Source organism: Amblyomma americanum, chromosome 5 (assembly GCF_052857255.1).
Source record: "Amblyomma americanum isolate KBUSLIRL-KWMA chromosome 5, ASM5285725v1, whole genome shotgun sequence".
NCBI classification, from domain to species: domain Eukaryota; kingdom Metazoa; phylum Arthropoda; class Arachnida; order Ixodida; family Ixodidae; genus Amblyomma; species Amblyomma americanum.
Window position 1 is genome coordinate 55,997,132 of NC_135501.1, and position 5,054 is coordinate 56,002,185.

Here is a 5,054-nt window from a genome sequence, read left to right on the forward strand (position 1 = left end):
AGAGGAGAATAATATTACAAGATTTTTACAGGCTTTGGTACGTGATACCTGTTGGTTTGGCGTTCCCAAGTCCTTCTTGTATTCATGTTTTATTTTGTATACGATTGAATTTCTGCAGTAGTGCCTCAGTCACAGCTGTCAATACGAGGCCAGGGAATGCTGCTTTGCGCAGGCTGGCTACCTGAACCTGAAAGCTCGCCTTCATCATGTGAGGGCAGGACTTGAGAAATTTGAGGAGTATGAATTCCAGAGAGAAGATTCTTAACAGTCGTCTTTAGAGTTTTTAACTGGGCGAAATAATATATTCGAGCGAGCTGGTTAGAAGGGAAAAATAGAAAATAGCTGAATTAAGTTTTTTCTGCTCTCCTTAATAATAGTGTTTTTTTGTGCTGTTACCATAATTGGTCAAGAGCTCACAGCCTTCATTCTATTTAAAGGCAATGAGTACGCGTGCAGTACACTTAATATTACTCAGCGCCTAAATTGTCATGTCTGTCTGCGTCTTGTTTGGAAAAAAACTGTTGATAAAACCTGCCGCAGTGCATCGGTGTCTCCAGCCGTTGCAGCCGGCAGGATCACGCTGGCGACTCGATCGCGTCGCTGCCAGGGATATTCGCCAGTGGAGGTCCAGAATCAGATGGTGCTCAGATAATGGTGCCGCAATCTGCCAGCGAAGGCTGGGTTTCAACGCTGGCGCCGTATTCACTAAGCTGGTATGCGAGCCATGATGCTTATAAAAAAAAGGGGCTTGCAGCAGAAAGACGACTTGTCCAAATTGATCGTCATCCTCAATAGCCTGACTACGCCCAGAGCAAGAGACAGGCCTCTCACACATCTATCCAATTAATCCATCCCTGTGTAAGTCGGGCCCACCTTATCCCCGCTAACCGCTTAACCTAATCCGCTAACCTTGCTTTGTGCCACCTACTGTAGCGCTTGCTTTTTCACGGAATCGAGTCCGTTACACCGTAAGAATATTGTCACGTAGTGGGGATGGCAGTTCAGGCGGTGAGAAAGAGAGGGAAAGGAGACTTAAAAATGAAACAGTTTATTGGGACGACCTGAGTCCAGAATAAACTGAATGACTTGGAGCGGCGAAAAGTAACAAGGAATGCTCGGCGGCCGTAGAACAGAATGCCCTCCGCTCTCGGCTGTGCTGAATTTAAAGCTGATAGCGAACTTCCGAGACACGGCGTGCAAAGTTACCACACCTGTCTGGAACACCGTAGAATCGGCTCCACATGGATGCGACAAACCGAGATGAATCTGGTCGCGGCTTGTATCACAAAGAAAGGGATGAAGCCTTGCGCCGGCAGCTTTGAATAGTGAACACACTGAGAGTACACAGATTCACATCAATATTCTCCATTACCTCTTATCCCGAACTACTCCCAATAACGGTCTCTGAATAAATCCTGTAAGCAGGTGGTAAATAGCATCGGAGACATTCTGTCTTCCTGCCTGATGCTCTTTGTATTGGGAATCTTATTGCTGCTTTTATTAAGGAAAATGGCGGCTGTGCAGCCGTTACAGATATTTTCCAGTACATTTACATAAAGCTAATCGGATTCCAAGATGCGTGAATGACTACTTTAGTTTTCGACTGAGTCAAGGTTTTTCTCGTGACCTACGAAGGCTATTATAGGGGTTGGTTATATTCTCCGCATTTCTCTATCACATGATTGATAGTGCGAATGTGGTCGACTCTGGAGTAACCTGTACGAAAATCTGCCTGGTCATTTGGTTGATCACAGTGATAGGTTTTCCTGATTATATTAGGGACCTTATTAACTATACTTGTAGGCAACGCGCAGTAAGCTTACTGACCTGTAATTTTGCAAGTAGTTGTCGTAAGCTTTCTTATGATTTCCTTAAGGATCTGGGAATAAAGCTAACATCATCTATTCAATAACCCATAAAAAATCAAAGATATCTCACCCATATCATCTCCTCCTCCAATCTCCCGTTTCGTACTCCATCGTCCGTGATTAGAGTCCATATTTAAAGACTGCAGAGGTCGTGCATGCTTTCTCACGGAGCAGGCCATAGAAATTGAATGTGCCCAGATGTTTTTGTGCTGTTTTTGTTTTGTTCTGAGGTAAACGTTGCTAGAAGCTGTGGCGCCATTACTCAGACTGAAGCTAGAAGGAGACATAGTGAAATCACAATGATAGTAAGCTTAGGAAGGAGAGGATGTCGTATATATAAAAAAAAGAAGAGCCGGGATGCCAAGCTATTTAATAGCCATTCACGTTGCTATCTACCCGCTTTCTTGGGGGTTTTAACGAAATCGAAACCAACCCGTCCCTACAAGTCAGTTTAAGTCCGGTTTTTAGCGATGCAAGGAGCAGTTTTGCCAGCGCAATAACCCGGGCGCTATCTGTCAAGTTGCTATCTGTTGCGATGCCTCGTTACTCTCTGCTCCCCACACGACATTATTTTAAAGAAGAGATAGGCATACGAAACACGCCTCTCTAGATAGATAGATACTCATGTGGGGGGATAGTTTTCAGCCATGTTGTTTGATATTTGTGGTTTCCATTTCATTGTTTTGTTTTTGACACACGGCATTGCCCGCACAGAGAGGACAAGTTTCCTTTCCTCTCCTTCTAAAACCAACCTGCCGGGTTACCTTATAAAAGCACTTGCAGTACCCGGCTGGTGTCACAAAAACTGTGATCCGCCTCTTGAAGCATGGTTTGCGGGAAATTGGCCTTTTGCCTGTTGCTATGTGGACTCGTAGCCGCTGTGCCTACGAGCAATGGTCGACGCGATCCTGCGGACAGTGTGAAGGTGAGGATAATTTCGCCTTTTTGGAGGTGTTGCGCTGCAAGCCGGCCTCAGGCGCTTTCTCTCGTAGCCATTTCACTTGGACACGGCAGCCTCATCTTTGCCTTGATTTATAAGCTCAATTCTGATGTATTCAAAATAGCTTTTTCAGCTGCATTTCGATCTATCTGGACAATAATTTGAAGAATGCGTCGAAATGAGAGGGAACGCAGCTCTTTTTTCATGCTGAGTGAGTTTTTTCACAATCGAGAATTAAGGAAGAACATCTAAACGATGTGTAGCAATTCGTTTAGAGAGAAAATTGTTCTGCATGCTTTTCGCATTATAAAAAAATCCGATTATGTTTCTAAGACCAGGCAAAGCATTTATATCGGCGTCGATCGCTCCAACGCGTTGCGATCGCGGATATGAGGTAGGACTAATACAATGGGGACGTAGCAGTCGATTTTACAGATTTGTCATCATAAGCTTGGTACGTTGAAAACGGAGGCTCCCACCTTAATCAGCTGACCACCCGAATGAATTACTTGCGGGGCCTTTTTGTTTTGCGCAATACGGGCTCAAGATTCCTCTTTCCAAAAGGTCTGACCCTCATCAATTAGACGCTTAGTACCTGATTTCAAACCTAGTTATAGCCCCAAAAGGTGGGCGCCCATCGCACAACCTATTAACAACAGTAAAGCACAGTTACACATTACACTCCCACGCCACTGTGTTTGCGAAGGCGTCCACAGGGAAGACGACCTTGGTCCAGCATATACTGGTGCTGGTTCATTTTCTCGGTAAAAGCGTAGAGCAAGAATGTGTCTTATTACTCACTTCAGGTCAAAGAACTACTGAAGAAATGTGCATAACAAAGAAAACAGTATACCTAATCAGAAGCCCCAGGATGAAGCTATTTGCGGCCCTAGAACTAGATACAAAGAAGAGCTAAAATAAACTAAATAAATATGAGAGTTACATGGCTGTGATCAATGTCATGCTTGCTATAAACAATGCAAAGGCGATCGCAGCTGTGAATTTTTGCCTGAATATTTTCGAATGTATACGTCAGCATACATTTCATGTCGTCGTTGAATGTTTCAAACTAGTTGCAGGACAGGAATAGAAGCATTTTGGAAATGAGTTAGCTCTAATTCTGTCGCCAGTTTTTAAATTTCAGTGCCACAAATGTCTCAAATGCGTATTTAGTGTATACCATTGAAAGAAGTACGAACGAAAATTTTCTGCCCTCACAATAAATTTTTCTACTATTTATGAAGATTACCTTGGGGGACCGAATGTTTGTAGTAAAAAGAGGAATGTTCTGTAGAATCGCGCTGTCACTTGTGATAGCGATATAACTACAGAAATATGCAATACCACAGAAAAATACGTTTTTGCCGAAGGACAACAAAACGTTCTGTTCTTTTTGGACTTGAATCGTGCACTCTTCAACCGGCTATCATTCTTACTGAATAAAGCATAGTTACAAAGCAGTCGCTCTAGTTAGGCTGATTTCAAAAAGGCATCCAAACTCGATGGTCCGCCCTGAGCCAAAGGTGCGCTGAAGCTAGGCTAGAAGCTCAACACATGCCATCCCCTTCACTTGTTTCCTATTTATAAGGTGTGCGAAAATGGGCAGCAGAAAACTCCTCCGTTTGGCCAGAGTTGTGTTATGTCTCTGGCCTTGTCTTCGTTTTTTGGCGCTGCTAAAATATCAATCTGCACTAAATCGCCCAATGTTCTCCTCTTCGCTGTAACCATCAGTCACTATTAAGGGTAAACAAAGTCTAGGCAGGACCTAGGTGGAACGACACAGTGAAAACAGGGCGATTTTAAAGCTGGTCATAACAACAAGAACTGTGTGCACACACTGGCGAACAAGGTGAAACAGTAATAGCAGCCTGTCAGTGGCGCTACTTTCTACGTTAAGTACACGTCCCGGAAGATAGGCTGGAGAAGGGCATACATAGGGATTTGAGTCGCATGCCCTGAAGACATGCCCCGAGGAACTTCCCCTACAAAAATTATTAAAGTTGTTTCCAATGCGCATGGTGGAAATCTAAACAAAAATTATTCGCACATCCGCTGTATTCTTTTTTTCTCATGACAGCTGTACGAGGCCTTTCCCAGCAGCGTAGCCCTCTTCACGTCGAGCAACCACACCTCCTTCAAGTGCCTTAGTTCATCGCGCACAGCCTTCGATCCGAAGGCCAAGACTGCCACCTACGTCTGGCACTTCAAGGGTCACAGTGGACATAAGAGGTGGGTCAAGGTAGATA